Raw genomic sequence first — 22,792 nt, 5'->3', positions numbered from 1 at the left:
CTTTTTTATGTTCGCACAAACACTCGCAACACAACAAAAAAAATCATAAAATAAAAAGGGAACAGAAAAAAATTGAGCTGATATCGCCAGTGATCTAGACTATGGGATAAATTTGTAGTTTTTTACATTTCTTGAGCCTCAAGAAATTAAAATCTTCAAAAAATAACGAATTTCTTTCAAAAAAATTTTTAAATAATGACTTTGACAGTTGACAGATGTCAAAAAAATTATAAAATTTGATCTTTTGAGATCTTTCAAGAACTTAAAGTTCATAATTTTATGAAAAATATCTTAAAATTTTAAATTACATTGAGAAAAAATCAAAATTAAACAAAATGTCAAATTATGACGTTTGTCAAAAATAACAGCTGTTAAATTTTTTTTTATTAAAATCCTTTCGATGTTAAATATTTTTTTTTTAATTTCTTGTAAAATTTCTTCTAATTAAATTAAATTTTGAATGCTGTCAATTTAACTGTCAAATTTTTTTTTACTTCAAAAAATCCATTGAAAATTATTTTTTTTACTAAAAATAAATTTCATTGAAAAATTCTTTCGAAATTTAAATTTTTTTTAATAGGTAAAGGATTTTTAGTAAAAAAAAATTGACAGCTATCATTTTTTGACAAGTAAAATTTTTCTTGTAAAATTTTCATTTTTTTTTGCACTGTAATTTAAAGTTTTAAGATTTTTGAGAGAATTTCAAAATTTTAATTTCTTGAAAAATTTAAAAATTAAATTTAAAAAATTTTTTTGACATCTGTCATCTGTCAAAGAAATTTTCTTAAAACTTTTCTTGAAAGAAATTTATTCTTTTAAGAATTTTTCAATTAATTCATTTTTTAAATATCAAAAAGGTTTTATAAAAATTGTCAGAGAATGAAATTCAAAAAATTCAAATTTTAAAAAAAAATTTGACATCTGTCAAAATTCAAAAATTTTAGCTATTAAAATTTCAAAAGATTTGAAAAATTACGAAATTTGAAACTTTTTTGACAGTTAAGAGTTTGAAATTTTAAAAATTTAAATTCTGACGTTTAAAAAAATTCAAATTTTATAAAAAAAAAAATTTCACAACTGTCAAAATTCAAAAAATTTAACCGTTAAAATTAATAATTTTTTTCTCAATAATTAAAATTGAAACCACTGTGAGTTTAGTTATCGCGAGAGAGTCAGTAGTAGTAGTAGTTGCATTTATTCTACGAACGAAACAACGATAAAAAAAATCATATACATAAAGTTTTTTTCCCAGTATTTTTGCGTCTTTTTATTTTTTCCGTTCGCTTTTTACACACACACACACACACGAGTTGTGTGCAAAAAAACGAGAAATATAGAAAAAGAACACAAAAAAAAATTTAAAAAAAAACATAAATTGGAAAAAAAATGCAGGGACTCTGATCTGAGTTGAGTTGAACGACGACGATGAATGAAAAGAGGAGACGCGCGATTTTTTTCCCTGCATATCGTGTTTCTACATCACTAAACATAAAACTCAAATTTTCTGGATACGATGGCAAATTTTTTTTACCTCGCAAGTTGTTGTTTTGGAGTATCATCATCGTCATCGGTCAAGCAACGTTCAAGTCAACCATGCATAATACGACTTGGCTTAGAGGATTTTTCCCCGTGTGTGTCGCGCGCACTTGGAACCAATTTTTAATAATAATGACTTTTTCTTCGGTGCGCGTATTATTATTTTTTTTTTCATTCCATTTCATTTATAAAACATGTATAATGATGATATATGACCATCATCGTGTGTACCATGCCAGACGGTTTTTTTATTATTACAAACACAGACAACGCGAGCAGGAGAGAGACACAAAGAAATGAAGAACAATTGAAATGCTGGGGAACCTCTTTGCTCACATTAATTTTTATTTAGCGCGTCAACAATGCCGCGCCGTCGTAACAACTTGGATGCTGGCTTGGGTCATATGGGAACTGCATGTTTTGCAAAAAAAAAAAAAGTAAAAACAAAAATTTATAATAATAATAAAAACACTATAGAGCTGTGTGTTTGTTGTTATATTTATATAAAAAAATGGAGTAGAAGTGTGTGCTTCAGCATAAAAATTTTAATTATTGTTTATGTTTCTCGTTTCTCGGAGATTCGCTCTATAACTATAATAAACATATACAATGGGTTCATTTAATTTTTTTCTTCTATTTTTTATTTAATTTTTGTTAATTTTAATTTAATGTTTTTTAATTAATTTTCTTCATTTTTTTTAATTTTCTTTAATATTTTGTCTTAATTTGAAAAAAATTATTTTTTAATGAAATATATTTTTTTTTAAATATTTTTTATAAATTTGTTGTTTACCTATTACTATTTTTTTTAATATTTTAATTTTTTTTTCTTCTTATTTTATTTAATTTTTTATGTTTTATATTTAATTTTTTTTATATTTTAAAATTTTCTTTAATATTTTGTGTTAATTTTAAAAAATTAAATAAAAATATTTACTTTTTAATAAAAAATATTTTTTTTAATATATTTATTTTTTTAAAATTTATTTATAAATTTATTTTTTTAATTAAATTTATAGTTATGATGTTTTCAATTAAATGTTAAATTTTTTTAATATTTAAAAATTGCTCTTAATATTTTCTTTTTGTTTTAAAATAAATTTAAAAAAAAATAAATAAAATTAATAATACATATTTATTTATTTTTATTTAATTAGTTATAATTTTATTTATTTTTTTTATTTAAAATTAATTAATTTTTTTTTTTTAATTTTTAAACATTTATAAATTTTGTTTAACAATATTATCTTTTTTTTAAATATTTATTTTAAAATATTATAAAAATATTTTTTTTAATATTTCTTATTTTTTTTTTAAATTATGAATTAAATAATTTTTTTCATACATTTTAATTATTTAGAAAAAAAAAATTAATTAAACTTGTTGCAAAAATAAATAATTTATTTTAAAATATTAGAAAATTCAATAAAAATAAAAAAAAAATAGAAAACGTGATAAAATCAAAAACATTTTAAATTAAAAAGTAGCGAAAAAAATTAAATTATCCCACAGTATATTTATGTATATAAAATATATGCAACTGGCACACACAAGAAAGATTTATTTATTTTGCGATTCTAATTAAGATTTTTACTTTTGTTTCGAATTCATGTTTATTTTTGTTTTATAGTTTTTTTTTCGTTTCCTTTTAAAAACAAAAAAAAAAACATACAAAACTGTAAAAATAAACATACGTGAGGAATAGAGGATGTTATAAAATAAAATAAAAATGAATTATAATAATATTAATATTATAACAATAACAACTTGCATGCATGTCAAATTGGCATTTGTTTGAAAATATTACAAAATAAAAATATTTTTAGTACAAAATGATTCATATATTTATTTAGAAATTAAGTTCTTTGTAAAAAAAAATAATATTTAAATTTATTTTAAATATTATCATAAAACAATGAATGCGCAAAAACGCAACAACTGATAACAAAATAATAATAAATAAATTTCTTTGTATACAAAAAATAAAATAAAACCCACATTGTAAATAAATGTAAAAAAAAGTTTTTTTCTTATCAGTAGTTCCTTTTTTGTGTTCATTATCATCATCATTATTACTTTTTTTATTTTTTATGTGCTAAATGTATTTTTTATCATCTCTCTTATTATTATCATTACTTTATAAATACATTTTTTTCTATTTTACAACGTTCGCATTTTTTTCGTATCGCATATTATTATTATTTATTGTTATTTTTTTTTTAAATAATAATAATAATTTATGGTCGTATATTTTCTTCGTATACAAAAAGTTGTTATTACTTGATAACTATGATAATAATATTGTACACTATTTTTGTTCTATACTCGAGTTTCTTTTTTATTTTGTTTCGTTTCATTAGATTGCATTCATTGCACTATATATCAGTTTATTTTAGTTTAGTTGTGCTAGACTGCCTTTATTATACTTTACTTGTGTACATGTGAAAAAGTAATGCAATAAAAAAGGAAAAAAAGGTTAAATCATGAGGTCAATAAACGATAAGTATAAGTCTGGTGCTCGTTGATGGAAGGAATGAAGTGAGGGGGTGGTATGTTTGTTGTTATTTATTATTTATTATTATTATTAATAATGATGACGAGGACGAAGAATTTTTTTTTTTCATTTTGAAACACGTCAAAAAAGTTGATTGTTGAATTAATTATAATTAAGATATATAATAATAAAATTTATGACGCAAAAATACATGTTTTAAGTATTTTTATTACTTTTTAACTATTTTATTTTTTAATGGTTTTATGTATAGGATGAACATATTTTATTTTAAAAATATATGAAAAATATATTTTTTTATTTATTTGAATATTTATTTTGACATTTTTTACATTAAATTTTGAATTTTTTTTTAAAATTTAAAATTATTTTTTTTTATTTTAATTTTAAAAAAAATTATAAATTTTTAATATTTTTTTCATTAATTTAATATTATAAAAAAGTTAATAGGTATAAAGTTAAAAAAAAACTTTAATTTAAAAAATATAAAAAAAAAAAAAAATATTTAAAAAAAAATTTATTATTTTTTAAATTTTTTATTATAAAAAAAAATATTTTTAAAATATAAAAAAAGTTAAAAAATATTTTAATAATTATTAATATTTATTTATTTTTTGAAATATATTTTTCATTAATTAAATTTGATATAAAATCTTTTATTAAATTTTTTACTTGAAAAATATTTTTAATAAAAATTTTATTATATTTTTTTTTAATTTTTTATTATAATTTTTTGTACTATTAAAAATTAACAAAAAATATTTTTTAAAATATTGAAAATTATAATTTTATTTAATTTATTAATTATATTAATAAACATTTTTTGATAAAATGTTGTTATTAAAACATAATTAATTTTTCTAAAAAAAAAAAAATTAAAAAAATAATAAATGTTAATTTTTAATTAAAAATGTATGTTAATAACTAAACTATCATTTAACGCTAAAAATATAATAAAATACAACATTATATCGTTCAACCTACAAATTATTATTCATTCTTTATTTTTTTTTTTCAAAATATAAATAAATAATAATTACTAATAACGGCAACAATAAAAACGTTCAAGGATTCTCTGTGTGTTAAGTTGTAGCAACTAAATAAGCTATTTAGCATAGTTCGCCGCCATTATTATTTTTTTTAATATTACATTAACAACGCATCATCTGCTGTTTTTGCTGCTGCTATGTACTTTTAATATACATATATATATTTATAACTTATTTGCAATTATTTTTGCCGGCAGAGAAAATTAATTATAGGAGAAGCGAATTCCATAACATTGTTTATATTCTTTTTTTTATACTTATTTAATATTTTTCATAACGAATAATGTACAAAAGATACCTCGAACGCAGCACTATTTATGGGAGGATATATTTTTTAATCATTTTATTATCATTCCATCATCGTGATGATTAAAAAAAATAAAAAAAAAATATTAAGCTGAAGAATTAATGAATTTTGTGCGCTCGCGAATCTAAAAATAAAAAACATGAACGCAGAAAAAATCATAAATAAATTACAGTTTGGGCTGAACCTTTAATAATAATATAATAAAGTTGTGCTGTGATACGAATGCGATTATTATTATTATTAAGAAACATGATTTTTTGTATTTTTTTTTTATTATTTTATGCTATGCAATTTTATGTTGTATAAAAACTTTTTTTTTTGATTTAATACTTTTATTTTATGTACTTTTTTAATGAATAGTTTTATATTTGTAAAGTTTTTATGATGATGATTCACTATTTTTAAGTAATTTATGTTTATTATCAGTTTATTACGCGACGTCGTTATTAGTTATAAAAATATATATTTATTAATAATATTTTAATATTTTTTTTATTAAAAAAAAAGAAAAGTTATTTATTACTTTAAAACTAGTTTCTTCGTCGATAGATGGAAAATTACTCAAATTACTCCGAAGTCATAAAATTTTATGATTAAATATTTTCGTCTACGTCGAGAAATTGTTTTTAAAAAAAGATAAAAAAAAGGTAAAAATAAATCGTCAAGATAAAATAAAACAGAACAAGCGTTAATGATAATCAAAAAGTTTTTGAAATATTTTTCAAATGTCTCTTCACAAGTAAAGTCAATTTTTGAAATAGTCAAAGTTTGTCTTTACCGCATTTCGAAGAAAAAATGTGGTTTTGTCCTGTGTCTGTCTTGTCATGTAAAATCGCCATTTGCTAATTCATAAAATTTATAAAAATAACTTTTTGGCAGTTTTTAGATGATTTTTTCAAAATTTCGTTAAAACTTTCCTCTTTTAACATTTTTACATTGATTGAGTTTTCTTCATTAAAATATTAATATGGAAAATTTGTGGAAATTCGATGAATAATCAAGGAATTTTCCGGAAAATTTTTTACAAAATGAAGGCTTTGTACTTTTCTGAATGATCTTTTTACTCAAAATGATGAAGTTTTTAAAAATTAAAAAAAAAATTCAAAAACTTGTGGAAAACTCATGAAAATTCAATGAAAAATCATAAAGTTTTCCGGAAAATATTGGAAAATTCACATTTTTTCTATTAAAATCTTGTGACTCCTGAATGATATAAATTTTTGAAAGAAACTCTTCACAAAATCAAAAAATACTAAAAAAAAAATTGTGGAAAACTCATGGAAATTCAATGAAAAATCATAAAATTTTCCGGAAAATTATGGAAAATTTTTAATTCTTCTAAGAATTCTTTTAGATCGTACATAATGAAAATTCATAAAGCATTCTACAAAAAATCACTTATTTTTCAGAAAATTAAGGAAAATTCGTGGAAAATTCCGGAAAATTCAAAAAATTATTTTTAATTCTCTCTTTAAAAGCGAGTTAGTTAACCTTTCCATTCAGGACAAAATATTTCATTCTTTTTTTTAGAAAAAAAGTTGTACTGTACAAATGATACGAAACATTGTTTATAAATAACGAAAGACCTGGTTGCTCGCACAAATGCGATGATCATACAAATGTCGACAGTACAACTCATGACACAAAGTTCACGAAACAGTGACAAAAATTGACACAAGTACAAGTTTGTCATTTTTTTATCATTTTCATCAAAAAAAAAAATGAAACAAGATAATGACGTTAATGAAAAGTCCTCTCAAAGGTTTCATAATTTTTTTTTTGTGCGGGACAGGTGCATTGCAAACTCTCAAGATGGGCAAGGGGTATGAGGTTGTGTTGTGGCAAAAATAGTAATTATCGATACACCACATGGAGACGCCATTTTGAATTTTATACTTCTCATCCTCGTCGCACACGGGCGACGTTCATCGGTCGACGGTGGTGCGAGGGAGTGAAAAGCAAAGCAAGCAATGCAAAGGCAAGGCAAAGTTGAAGCAAAATTTTCGCATTTTATACTCGAGCACGTGTGTGTGTGTGTGTGTATGTGTGCTTATGTGTATGTTATGTAGCAAAGAGAAAATATATCCTCCGTCCTAAACTTATGTACTTTTAAATATACAAAATATCACGTTGGTTATGTATATTAGCTCCGCTGTAGAAGATTTTTTCCTACGTGCGTCACATAAGTAAGTGTACGAGCGAGACTGAGACTCGAGTCTCGTGTTCGAGTCGGCAGTACAAAAGGGAAAAAGTATAATAAATATAACCACATACACGAGCCGCCACGAGTGCCGTGTGCCATACATAAAAGAACAACATATGAGACGCGCAAAATTCTATTGCGCATAAAATCAATAAAGTACGAAAATTCTATTATATTCACACGTTGCACACACACCGAGTCCAGGCTCACTGGCAAAAAAAGGAAGCATGAGAACTTTCAACGTACATAAATATTGTAGAATGTCTGCAGCAAGCAGCTAGCTAACAACGCGTCTAACATCATTATTCGCCAAGTTTTTGCACACACACACATATATTTATTACTACACACACACACACGAACACGGATGGACACACATTTTAAAGTTTTCATACCGACGAATGTGGAAAATAATCATCATCAAGGCAAAGGAAAGGTTCTCCATCCACTCCCACAATTATAGCGTACAAACGGGATTTTTAATAGGAGGGGGTTTGACCTCCCTCCCCCCGTCCTTTTGGATCTTTCGCATGCACCACGTGTTCTCGTCAACTCGTGTGTACGTTGTTTTGTTGATTATTTTCCTTTTTTTCCCAACAAGACTCACACACATGTCTATAGATACACGTACGTGGTATATACTGTCGTACAGTACAGAGCTACGTACGTGTATGTATTGACCATGTGTTCTCATCCCCGTTCTCCTGATGTCCAAGCCAGCATGTTTCTTGATTATTATTCATTCAATTCGAAAATTTGTCGAGAAACTAAATTTGCTTCGGCATTAATTGCACTTCGATAGAAAATGGTATGCTCTGTACGGGTTGTATGGAGTTGTACGAGGATCTGTACGAGGTATGTTAAAATGTGGTTTGAAAAAGATCAATATATGCTAATATTTTTGAAAAATATTAAAAGCGCCAATCATCGAGATCGAGCTGGGGTAACCTTCATGCAATTTTAGCCAGGGCAGCTTTCTATAAGCTTTTCCTTCGATGATGCAAGAACTGAAAGTTCAACTTGAGTAAATTTCTCGTACGTGGAAAATGGCGACGACTACTAACTACTATGAACTACGAAGAAAAGCCAATTTCGTACGAAGAAAACTTTTAGGTCTAAATTAAATTTATTTTGCAAATATATAATAATATTATACGATGTTGTTGTTATTTTGTGTTATGTGTTATATTTGCTCGTGCAGACCATTAAGACGAAGAAAGTCAGGCAGTGGCGTGAAAAGCAGTTTTTTGCATCGACAGTTTAGCAAAAGGCGCCTGAAACTCCATCCCTTGCACACGATTTTGGCGTGAGGCGGCGAAAAGTTTTCGGGAAAAGTCGAAGCGTTCGGAGTGTGAGACAATAAAATTTAATAACTTGTACAATAAATTGGTCATGTAATTGAATTATTTAAGTTTTTGCAATGTATGGCAAAGATATAGACAATTTTATTTAACATAGGGCAAAGTTATTTATACGTGATCCTTTTTATTTTATGTTATTTAATTATTTTTTTTTCTTTTTTTTTGGGAAAAATGAACTTTTATTTTCGTGGAAAATTGAGATAATGTTTTAAAATTTCATTAAAAGTTATTTTATTTAGAGCTTATGAAAATTTTAAAAATTCACATATTTGACGTTTATTAAAATTTTGGTTTATAAAAATTATTTATTTAAAATTTTAATTAATTTTACATATTTTTAATTTTATTTAATTTTAATTTTTTATAATTTAATTTCAATTTAATTCAAAAAAATTGCAAAATTTTTATTTTTTCAAATTAAATTGACTTTTTAAATTAAAAAAAACTCAAAAAATTAATTTTTAATCCTTAAATTATTATAATTCAATATTTATTTTCAAAACTCAAATAATTAAATAAAAAATTTTCGCAATTTTTAACATAAATAATAATTTTTAATATATTGTCAAAAAAATGAATAATTTTGTATTGAAAATTATTTCTTGCTATTTTAAAACATTTTTTATAATATTTATTCAATTTTTTTTTTAATTATTTTTTTTTAATTTATTAATATTTTTTTATTAAATTATAACTAATTAATTAAAAAAAATAAAGATTTTTTTCATAGAAAAATTATTTTGAATTTGTTTTATTTTGGGCTTTAATTTTTTATTTAATTTAATTTATTTTTTTATTTTAATTAATTTTAATGTAATTTAAAAAAATTAAAAAATGCATATTTTGTTTCATAAAGAAATTATTTTAAACTCATTTTTTTTATCAATTTAATTTTTAAATATTTTCTCAATTTTTAATGAAAATATATTTTTTAAATTTATTTCCTAAAATAAATTTATTTTTTTAAATTAATTAAATAAATTTAATTAAAATTTAAAAAAAATAATAAAAAATTTATTATTTTTATTTTTTTTTATAAAATAAAAGCAAAATTTAAATTTTTTTAAAGCAAAAAAAAATCACGTTAAAAGTCACTTACACTCTTTTTTTTCTACCCTTAAAATTTGATTACCAAACCGCATCACTTTCGCTTGCCAATGACATCCCCAAAAATTACATCCCGCGTCATGGTCAACATCATTTCCATTTCCATCCGCAGTGCCGAAAAAAAAACTCCCCCATTCATTATTCTTTTCCGTATTACTCATTCACGACGAAAAAAAAAATGATGCAAAGTCGATAAAAGCAATAATAATAATCATCACTGCTGTAATAAAATTGCATGACCAGCACACTTCCATCCGTTGTTTAACATAACATTACAGTGCCAAAAACTCATAAAAGCACCAAAAATGACCGGCTTCACGATTACCGGCGGCACAAAAAAAAAGTAAACACAAAAGGCACGAAATTTCGCCGGAGAATTTTTCATTCATTCATTCACTTTTATTAGTCAGATATCCATTCAAATGCGAAAAAAGGCAAAGAAACAACAACAAATGACGACAACGACGACGATGAGGAGAAAAACAGATAAAAGTAGATTCAATGTCATGGACGACAACGACAAAAAACTACGCCGAGCGAGTGTCTGTGCCGCTTTTTGCCATCTTTTTGATATAAATGTTAGCAAATACACACACACACACACTTTTATATTCCTCCTTTTTTATTCCTGGCATGCCATTTCATTTGTACAAGTAACAAGCCGCCACACTTTCCCTCGGCAATAAAGGCAGAGTTGTTTGTTCGAACGAGCAGCAAAAAAACGTTCGTTTCGGAATATAAGAATAAAAATAATAATAAATGACGTATAAAAAGTGTACGTTGGAATTCCGCAAAACAGAAGAAAAGAAGAGTGGCAAAAAGAAAAATCTAGGTTTCTAGAGACATTTGAACACGATGCGATGATTTGCCGGCAAAAACATCTTTTTTTATTGTTGTTATTGTCGAACGAGAGGAAAATATATAAGACGAAGAGGTTTTTCGTGTCTTATAACTGTTTTATGATGATCCAAATAGCGAAGGAAGCACGCCAAATTTTTATTATTATTATTTATGATGGAATCGGAGGTAAGTTTGATGTAATTTTTTTTTTTTGTAAGAAAAATGTTTCTTTATTTTTTGGTAGAAATTGAGAATTTGGGAATTTTCTTTGAATTAACTTAATAAATTTAATTAGGCGGATATTTAATTAGAAAATATTTCTTTTAATATTAAAAAATAATTTTAATTTATTTAATAATAATAAAAGATTTTTCATAGAATTACTAATTAAATTTATTTTTTGATAATTTTAATTAAAAAAAAATATTTATCTTTAAATAATTTTTTGTTATTTAATTAATTAATAATTTTAATATTTTTTAAAATTTCATTTGATTTAAATTAATATTTTTTTTAAATATTTTAAATTAAAAAAAAATATTTTAATTTATTTGAAGAAAATTTGCTTGATTAAAATTTTTTTTATTTAAAAAAAAAAAAAAAAAATTAAATATTTTTTATTTTATTTTTATATTTTTTTTTCCTGAATTTTTTAAAATTCTTTAATCAATAAAATTTTCTTTCAATAAATTATAATTATTTTTTTCAATTAAAAATATTTTAAAAATATCTGAAATTGTTGATTTTTTAATTTTTTAAATAAATAAAAATTAAAATAAATTAAATAAAAAATATAATTCAATTAATTAATATTTTGTTTATAATTAGAATTATTTTTATTCAAACATATTCAAAAAATAAAAAAAAATTATTAAGATTTTTTTAGCAAATTGAAAAATTAATAATTTCAGTCATTTTTTAAATTTCTCAGAGTTTTTTTAGTGAAATAATTGAAATACTATTTTAAAAAATATTAATTATTTATTTTAATATTATTTTTTTTGTTTCATTTGATTCCATTTTATTTAAATTAATTGTTTTTTAAAAATATTTTAAATTAAAAAAAAATAATTTTAATTTATTTCAAGAAAATTTAATTGATTAAAGAATTTTTTCATTAAGAAAAATAAATAAAAAAAATTAAATATTTTTTAATATTTTTTTCCTAATTTTTTTAAATAAAAAAATTTTTTAATCAAGAAAATTTTCTTGAAAAATATTTAAATTTTTTTTTTTAATTAAAAACATTTGAAAACAAATAATTTATTTATTAATCAAATCATCCAAAGTCAAGGTCCTTAACCTTTTCATGTGGCATGTCATGTAAACCACTCGAATCAACTCTCTGCGGTGACACGAAACATACAACAAACAAACAATAACAAATTAGCACGTGTCAAATCCCCACGTCATTCACGTGATGCGTGTGCCACTCAATTATATTCACAAAAAAATTTTTCCAACAACATGTTAAATAATAATAATAATAATAACATAATAAATGCCACAACATCAAACAAACACTTCTCTCATACTCGACACAAAAAAATGCAGCAGCAAAACAATAAAAACGACCGAAAAACGAACGCGCGCGCGATGAATGATGCAATATAATGATACCAGAAAAATATTTTTTCCCACACATGCAAGTAGTGTGCTTAATTTCATACAAACAAGCACTTTTGGCTTGGTTTGGCTGTCATGCTAACAATTCGCACAACAAAACACGAAGAGCAGCAAAAAAAACGTTGAATGAATGAAAATATGCGTGTCTGTTGCAATAAATGAATGAATGAAAAGAGTGTTAAATATTATTATAATATCATATGGGTTTGAGTGCAAAAAAAAAACACAAATCCCCGGCAGTTATCCCGAACCGAAAGAGCAGTTTTGTTATAATTTTATTTTATTTTTAGCAAACTCGAATTTCATTCATTCATTTTATTTCAGGACTTGTTGCAGCGACAAAAAAATTAAAATATATACAAAAAACTTGCATCATGACAGGGAATTGCATCACAATAGTCGCTGTCGTCGTCGACATATTAACATATGTGGGGCGACAAAGTACGTAGAAGGGATAAGTGGAAAAATTTGTGTCATCATTGCCTCGATTCGTTCATTCACATCGCATGCCGACTACTTAAAAAGCTCGTAAAAAGTACAACATTTGGAGGCAGGCATGATGTTTGTAAAATGAAAGCGAAAGCGACAGACTTTTTCGGTTCAAGTTTTCCTACGATAGACGAAGAAGAACGTGAACGAACATATTTTTTAACATTGGCATTGCTTTTCGCCCTTTTTTGCAAGCAAGGAGAAGTATAGAAGATGATGATGATGATGAAGGAAAAAAAAAAGTGTGCATGATACTTTGTTCGCTTGTTTGCTTGAAGATGCAGCGCTCGGAAGACAACCCAAGGTAAGACAGACAGAAAACATTGTACGTGGTAAGAAGTTGGTATTGAAGAAATTGTGAGGAATTGAAGTTCTCGTTTTTAAAGACTTGAAGAGATATGGGTGAGATTTTTTTTAAAAGGTTTTTTGAAATTTTGAGGTAAGTTGTAATTAATTTGGACTAAATTTTAACCTTTAAACTATTTTTTCAGGTTTAATTTTGAAAAGTTGAAGACTTTTTAAGAATTCATGAAATTTTTTGACCTTTAAATGACCTTTAAACTTTTTTTTAGATCAGATGAAATTTTTAAGGCAAATTTCGAATAATTTTAATTAAATTTTTATTAAATTTTAACTTTTTTTCAGGCTTTCAAATTTGAGGATTTAAGGAAAAAGCTGTTAGGTAAGTATTTCGATAGATTTTTATGGATTTTAAGATCATCAAAGGTAAGTTTTGAAATCTTTTTTAATTCAATTTTAACCTTTTAACTTTTTGTAGGTTTCCATTTTATAGAGTTGACGAGCTTTTAAGGATTGAAGAAATCTTTCAGGTAAGTTTCGAAAAATTTTAATTCGATTTATACCTTTAAAAGTTTCTTTTTCAGGTTTCAATTTGATGACTTGAGGAAAAGCTTTCAGGTAAGTATTAGAATGAAATGATATTGAATTAAATGGACAAAGATACCAATGCTTAAGAGAGATAACCTGAACTTGAAGATAAGCTAAAGCCTGAAGTCGTCCTGAACCAAAATAGAAAGAAATTGCCATCACAAATAAGACTGACTCTTTACAAATGTATGATTGGATCACATATTGACTATTGCATCTCATTTTTGAACAAAAAGGACGAAATTGAAACATTACAAACATTAATCCTCCTCATAATTCCAAACTTACTCTGAGTATCAAACCTCCTCATGACGCCAAACTTACTCTGAGTATCAAACCTCCTCATGATGCCAAACTTACTCTGAGTATCAAAACTCCTCATGATGCCAAACTTACTCTGAGTATCAAACCTCCTCATGATTCCAAACTTACTTTGAGTATCAAACCTTCTGATCCATCAAACTACATATCACGAAATTTTTTGAAGAGATTTTCCTCCGAATGATTTAAAACGCTACTTTAACTCATCATCTACAAGGCAACAAAAATTTCGTCGAGAGACACCAACTCCTCACAATATGCAACAACTCCCGAACGTTGCTCTGAATATAAAGAAAGAATTGCGAAATTTTGTTTGCACTTGAATTGAAACGTCGTCTGCTTATGCCTTCATGCACGGCAAGTAGTCATCTTTTAGTCGATGGTTGTTTGTTGTTGCTGCTTGCTTTCTTTCCTCAGCATCAGCAGCAACGAATGAAGGGAAAAACGACACGTACTCTCGCTGGAGCAAACTCAAGTGTATTTGTATATTTTTGTGTCTGATTTCAAGTCGAGACGACGAAGACGACGACGACTGTGTTTTTCTTCTTCTTATTTGCAACAGACTCACAGAGGGAACGTTTATTGTTATGATGATCGTTCTACTTTTTTCCTTTATTTTATTTTAAAAAGCGAGTTTGTAGCTTTTACTTTTCATCATTGTTGTTGCTTTAAACGAGAGACTTTTTACATGCCGCCGCAATTAAGTTGAAGATCAAGGTAACTGTGTCGATGTCGTCGTCCCTTCATTCATTTATTTCAACAACACAAAACATTATGGGAATATTTTTATTCCTACGTGATTGTCTCGAAATCCAACGTTTGTTTGTAAAATGTGCCAAAATGTGTCTCATCCTCGTCATTTACTACTACAATTTACGTTACGATTTACGACACGATGACGACAAAAAAGAAGACATCACTTGACTCAACTCACTTGTGAATGGTGGCATAAGGAAAAAAGTGTGGTAGACAAGTAGATTTGTTCACATAATAATAATCCACATAATAAAATGTGTTTGTGAGGAAACGACGACAACGACGATTTTGTGAAAAAGAAAGAAAGAAAGGAAGGGAATATCGGTTTCAATAAAATATGTGTATGAAAAAAAAAATAACAAGTGAGGAGGAGACGAAGATTGCGAGATATTTCAACCTTTTTTATTTATGTATGCCACAGTCGCGTGTGTAATCGGAGTAAAATGGTCTCGTGTCGTCGTCTATCATCATCATCATCATCATCGTCGTTGCGTTATATTTATATTTCCCATAACACAAAACGGATAGATAGACAGTCTGCCTCCTTTTCCGTTTTCTTGTTGTTTGTGTCTTTTGCCAAAAAAAGAAAAATTGTGTATATGGGTCACCAAGCTACTTTTTGTGCAATTCATTCATTCATAGACAAACAAAAGATAAGACGGAGAAAGGAATATTAAAAAAAAACACAGACAGCAAAATTATTACAGAAAATTTTCACGGTCACACTCTTTATATAGTCATGACATTTGCTGCCTTTTTTTATTTATTGTAGACGTTTGTTGCTTTTGCATGTTTGTTATTTTATTTTTTTTTTCTTGCTATGTAATTTCTCTCTCTCTCTGTGTCATGCTAAAAAGTATTTATGGCAGTCAGTGGCAGGCAAGAGGATTAAAATTAAATGGTGAAATATAAAAAGGAAAGCAGTCTCATTCATTCATAACTTTTTTTTTATATACAAATTATTACGTATTATTTACGTGTTGTGTTATGAGTGTTTTTGCTTTTTTGTGCGAGCGTGTGTGAATTTATCGCAGGCAAAACAGTTAGTAAAACACGTAAATTGTGGATAAAGAGGTGTAAAAAGCACTTGGAGGCAAACAGTCTGTGTCTGACGCGTTGTTTTGACGGGATCGTCAAATGGTGAACTTTTAACGAGAATTGTTGTTGCGAGTTTATTCGGTTCAAAGAGACATGAACGAGTGAAATACAAAGAAAAAGATTTTCTTTTAGCTAATTTTTTTTTTAAATAAATTCAAAAGTTGAGATTTAAAAAAAAAGTTCAGTTTGGAAAGTTAATTAAAAATAATTTAATTTTATCTCAGAATGGCTTATAAAAATTTATTTTTCTGTAAAAAAATCAATTTTAAAATTAAATCAAATTATTTATGATTTTTTACAATTTTTATTTTTATTTGAAACTCTGCATTTTTAAGAAAAAAAAATATATAAAATAATTTATTTTTAATAATTAAGATTTTTTAGGCATTTTAATTAAATTAATTAATTTTTAAATAAAAAAAATTTTTTTTTTTTAAATAAAAAAATTTAAATAAATTAAATTATTTTAAAATTTTAAATCAAAAATTAATTAATAAATAATTTTTTTAATAAAAAATTCTGAATTAAAAAAAATAAAAGCTGTCATAAATAATTTGATTAATTAAAAAATTTAACTTTTTACAGAAAATTAATTTTTTAAGCCATTCTGAGATAAAATTGAATTATTTTTGACATAATTGAATTTTCATAAAATTTGAAAAATTAAAATTAATTTTACTGTTAAATAAATTTTCAAATTAAAAAAATTCATTAAAATAATTTTCCACGAAAAAAAAAATAATAATTGCTTTTATAATAAAATTTTTAATAAAATTATTGAAAATTTTTGGAATTTAAAGGTATTTTGAAAAAAAAATATTTTTTCTATCCTTTAACTCAAAATAAAAAAAATATATGAAATAATAAATTAAATTATTTTTTTAATTAAAAAATAAATTAAATAAAATATTTTTTTTAATTAAATAAAATAGAAAATAAACTTTAAAATTAATCAACTTGAAATTAAAAGTTCAAAAAAAAAAGTAATTTCTATCACATTTTTCATTAAAAAAATCTTCCAATATAATCCAACACTTTCTCTATAATATATTTTAATTGAAAATCTTCCACATTTCACTTTAATTAACGCAAAAATTATCTCAGACACACAGCAAAAAATTCACAATTAAATTTAAAATTTTTCCATCTTTTTTTTGCGGAGCGAAGATATTTCTCGAAAAATTAATTAAAAAGCATTCATTATAAAATTAAAATTAAAAAAAAAATAAATATCTCAGAAAACTTCCCTCCTCCTTCTCCGTCGTTTTTCGACCTCCTCCTCTTCGACGAAAAATTTATTTTATATTTTACGAACTCGCCCAATAATATCATTTATGCGCATACACACACGTGTCTATGGCTTAAAAACTTACTAACTAATGTCTCTCTCGTATCTCGTAGCTATCTCTGTGGCAGCATTATAAGCGGGGGACTAAAGCATAATAATAATAATAATACGAAAAATTGATTGGAATGGAATTTTCTTGTCAGTTTTAATAAATATTTTAGAAAACGATGTTGTTGCGCTGCTACTGCTGCTGCTGCTGCTCTGGCTTGTTTGTTGGTTAGTTGCTTGTACTTTATTTATATACTACATCGAACTAACAACAAGATACGCAGCTAAAGCAACTTCAACATACTTTTGTTGTTATTATTATTAGTAAAACTGAATATTTTTGCGTCGACATCGAAAATTTTCAATGGACAGTTTTCTTCTTCTACGCTCGTCGTCGTCGTCGTGTTTCATACATGAATAAATTTCGGGCTAGAAATATCTGCAGAGAAAAAGCGCATGATACCATAAAAACAAGTCCGTTGTGTCGTCTTGTACAACATGCGTGGCTCCGTAGACTAAAACTCTGGTACAGCAAAATATAATAATAAAGAGAGGCAGCATACAGCACAAAAAAAGGCATTGAAAATGAAATTTATTCAGAAAATATTTAAAATACAAGTTCAGTGCTCGATCGAGAGCTTTTCGTGAAATTGTCTCGAAGACGGAACCGCAAAAGGCACAGCACTGCGTTCGGGCACTCAGAATGTAGTTTGTTAGAGAGAGAGTAGAGTTGTGTGTGTTATGAAATACGAAATAATAATGAGTTTTATGAAAATTGAATATTAATTAATGCATAAATTTAATTGGAAAGTTTAGAAACTGGTATTTTCTTGCATTTTATATGGATGTGTTTACCTTTCAGGTACATGCGAAAAGTGCCTTTGTGCTTTTTGTAGCAAAAATTTATGAATGATGAAAAGTTTTTTTGATTAGTTTTTTGTGAAATTATTTAAATTTTTCACATTTTTAATGAAAATATTTTTTTTCTTAGTTGATGTTTTATTAAAATTTTCCTTTTTTTTCAATAATTTTCATCTTTATATCATTTTTTTTCTTATGAATTTTCAATAAAAAATCTTAAGCTATTGATTTTTTCGTCGAATTCATATTTTTAGAAAAAAAAATTAAATTTTTTGTAAATAATTTTTTTTTTTATAATAAAACACAAAATCTTTATAAAATTAATTAAAAATTATGAAAAAAATTTATTTATTTAAATTTTAATAAAAAATATTATAAAAAAAAATATTAAAAAAAATTTACCAAAATTTATTAATTAATTAATTTGATAAAAAAGTTTTACTTTTTCAATGAAAAATTTAAATTTTTATTCAAGAATTAAATTTTATTTTAATTAATTTAAATTTTTTAAAAATTATTTAAATCTCAAATTTTTTTTAAAGTTTAAAAAATAAATTTTTTAATTTCATTTTTTAATTTTGAATTTGAAATTAATTTAATAAAAAAAAAATTGTTTTCAAATTTAATTTAATTAAAAAAAATAAATTTTTTTTTCATATTTTTTTAAAAGTAATATTTTTATTAAAATTTAAATAAATAAAATTATGTTCATAATTTTAATTAATTTCATAAAATTTTGTTTTTTATTATAAAAAAAATTAATTTACAAAAAATTTTAATTTAAATTCAAAAATTAAAAAAATATTTTTTTATCAAATTAATTATTATTATAATTTTTTTATTTAAATATTTTTTTATATAAATAATTTTTTTTATAAAAATTTTTTAAATAAAGTTAAAAAATATTTTTAAAAATTAAGATTGAAATAAAATTATTTTATTTTTTGAGAACTTATGAACTTTTTAGGACACATTATGATTTTTTTTAATCAAAATTTTTTAAATTTAATTTTTCATTCTACATTTTAAAATTTTTCATCAAGAAAAATTGAATAAATTCATTAAAATTAAAAAACTCAACAAAATTCCTTATTTTTCAAACCAAAAAAAAAATAAATCCTTCTGACACGTGAACAAAGTTCAATACAACAACCTCAAATTCCCCTTAAAATCCAATAAAAACCTATTAAAACCTCTTAAAAAATTGTTGTACTTAAATCTAACTAATACACCCAATTTATCTAAGCATTTAATAAATTTCTCCCTTTCTCCTCTAAATTAAATCTCAAGTCTTGTGAACTTTTCAATTTCGCTTTAAAACGAAAGAAAAAAAAAATTACACGAGACGACACAAATTTTCCTCGAAATGGGAATTAACTTTCTCATCCAATTTCAAAAATATTTCTTCTCTCTCAAGTTATTTGCTTAATCCCACACACTCGCACACACATTAATTTCACCGTTTATGATCGTCGTCGTCTGAATTTAAAAAAAAAATGAAGTATTTAAAAATACAAAAAAAAAAAAATAAATCGAAATTTTTTCGCCTCCCCGTAAAATTCGGTGAATTTTCATTTATTTTTTTCATCAACATCATTCATGAGCTGGAAAAAAAAATTTTTTTTTTTTTTCATACAAGTTGATGTTTAAATTTTTCATGGTGGTAAAAATTGATTTTCTTGCAGAAAATGCCGAGTTATATAAGAGGGTATGAGTGTGTGTGTGTGTGTGTGTGTGTTGTATGATGACTTATAAATATATAATATAGGTACACATATAGTAAGTTTATATAAAATTTTGTACGGCAGTGCTTGTAGCTGGGAGGATGTGGAGGAAATACAACAACAACAAAAACTCACATATTTTTGCTTTGCTTAGTGTGGCATGGCCCCGTGTGGAAGGAGGAAATTTTATTTTGATTAAATTTTTATGGTATGTAATTTTTTTCATTAATGCGTTTTTTTTTCGTTGAACTTTTAAGGCATCTTTTTCGACGAAAATCATCGAAAAATCACATTGGGAGGTATTTCCGTCACTTTTGATCTTTTAACGAGCAATTTCACGGGAATAGGTCCTTGATCTCGAATCAAGTTCGTGTCGTTCGAATAAAAAAAAATAAAATTGCAAAAAAAAAAAGTTTCAGAGAAAAAACTAAATCTTCATCAAACATCCATCGTGTCGTCGTAAAATTTTATATACTCTGAGAAAAGAAAAAAAAAAGTTTCAAACTACTAAAGTCGAGGTTAGTACATAAAGATGCATGCATAAGATTAAAGACATGTATAGTTAGTTGTACATAAGAAAAAGTACATAACATAAATTACATTTTCTCTGTTCGTTCGTTATTTTTTTTATTATTATTATTTTATTATTTTATATATAACTACATGAAGAAGAAGAAAAAAAGGACAGGCACATAAAGTTCTTCTCGAGTATTTTTTTTTTCTAAAAGATAATTTAATATTGTATAATAATGCAGACACACAAGAATATTCATCACGATTTTTTTTCTCATCTCTCTTGTAGTTTTCATCACACATACACGACGAAAAAAAATGAGGATAAAGCGCAAAAAAAATAACGAAAAAATTTTTAATCAAAATACTCACTCCGCCTCCTCTGCCTTTGCCTCGTCCACGGCCTCGTCCCGAGCCTTCACCTCTTATTATGGTACCATCAGGGCCATAAATTATCTGAAACAATAAATAATTACAAAATAAATATATATATTTTATACACACAGACACGTATATATGCGACGTCGTGCAAGTAAAGTAAAACCAGCAAATTTATATCAGTTGTGTGTTTTTCTACAGACACAAAATTACTTGTCGTAACACACGTGTAGTAGTAAGTAGTTGCAAAAAAAAATATAATAATAGTAGCGACGTCGACGACGAAGTTGCAAAAAATAAAAAGATCGTTAAAATAATAATAATAAAAAAAATCGAAAACATAAAAAAAATGTTCGTTCGATTTTTTTTTGTTGTATAGATTTCTAACAAAATTTATGATTAAAGGAAATTAAAATTGGTTTTTCTGGCGGTAGTTCATGCGTGAAAAGGCGTTTCTTTGCTTTAATATTTTTGTTTAAAGATCTTGCTTAAAGAGCTTTTCTTATAGAACGTTCAGGATCGTGATAAATTTAACAGAAAAATAGGGTTTTGAATGAACGTTCAATGTTGAACGTCTCATAAATTTAACCCAGTTGACGGTTTGAAAGCTTTTGAATTGAAAATGTGAAGTAGGGTTTTTGAACAGAGCGACATCTCGTGGTTGCTTTGTGAATTTTTATTTTTTGAATGATTTTTGTGAGAGTTTTCGTTATTTGTGGATATTTTATGACAAGATTTTAATAATTTTTTTTATATTTTTTTTAACTTTTTAATTCAAAATTTTTTTATTTTTATAAATTTATAAAATTTTGTTAAAATAATTAGAAAAATTTATTTTAATTAAATTTTATTAATAAAATTAACAATTTTTACGTTTAAATTATATTTTGTAGTGAAAAATTAATAGAATGTTAGAAAACCAATTTTAACTTATTTGAAAATTTCAAAAAAATTATAAATTTATTGAAAAATAAATTTTTAAAAAAATGATTTAAATATTAATTATTTATAAGTTACTTGATTTAATTTACTTTTTTTTATTTTAAATAATTTTTTTTTAAATTTTAATTTAAAATTAAGTTTTTAATTATTTTAATAAGTTTATTATAAATTACATTTATTTTCAAATAAATTGTTTATATAAAAAAAATAATTTTGATAAATATTGAATAAATATAAAATTAATTAAAATATTAATTAAATAATAAAAAATGAATCAATTAAATAATTAATATAAAATAAATATTTTTTTTTAATTTCATATTTTTGAGCATTATTATTCAAATTTTTGATTTTTTTTTTATTTATTATTTTTAATCATTTTTTTTTAATTTTTGTTTAAAATTTTTATTTTTTTAAATTCAAAATAAATAAATTAAATTATTGATTTCATGTTTTATATATTAAAATATTTTTCTTTATAATTTTTATATTTTATTAAATTATAATATTAATATATATTCATTTAAAAATTTTATATAAAAAAATAATTTAAAATATGTATTTGAATAAAAATTAATTATTACTTCTATTTTCATATCTTAAAAAAAAATTAAACTAAATTTTTAAAATTTATTTTTTTATTTAATTATTTTATTTTATTTTTATTTTAAGAGTTTTTGATAGATTTTTGTTAGTTTTTCATTTTAAAAAAATATTTTTTTTACAAAAATACTTTTTTTCTTTATTTTTAGTGTTAAAAAAATACATCTTTAATGAAAATAACAAAAAAAAAAAAAATTAAATAGAAAATTATAAAAAATTAATTTTATTAAAAAACTATTCAATTTTTCTCGTCAAAGTAATTTTTTAATTTTCCATTAAAATTCAAATTTTTTTCATAACATTTTTTTTTATTCATATTAATTAAAATTTCTCTGACCTATA

General features: G+C 23.9%; 2 protein-coding genes across 2 annotated transcripts in view; both read right to left on the bottom strand.

Annotated features, from left to right (window-relative positions):
• LOC134832788 (methylcytosine dioxygenase TET) overlaps positions 1 to 20,951 on the bottom strand; it is a 43,195-nt gene extending 22,244 nt beyond the window's left edge. The window contains exon 1 of the mRNA XM_063846944.1: positions 20,900 to 20,951. The gene's annotated coding sequence lies outside the window, so the exon portion shown is untranslated. The remainder of the gene's footprint in view (positions 1 to 20,899) is intronic.
• The window catches only part of LOC134829043 (methylcytosine dioxygenase TET-like), a 54,287-nt gene that overhangs the window by 13,478 nt on the left and 18,017 nt on the right, over positions 1 to 22,792 (bottom strand). The gene's annotated exons all lie outside the window — the stretch shown is intronic.

Source organism: Culicoides brevitarsis, chromosome 2, assembly GCF_036172545.1.
Source record: "Culicoides brevitarsis isolate CSIRO-B50_1 chromosome 2, AGI_CSIRO_Cbre_v1, whole genome shotgun sequence".
NCBI lineage: Eukaryota > Metazoa > Arthropoda > Insecta > Diptera > Ceratopogonidae > Culicoides > Culicoides brevitarsis.
The sequence above is the reverse complement of the archived record's forward strand: the minus strand, read 5'-3'. Positions and strand labels throughout refer to the sequence as shown.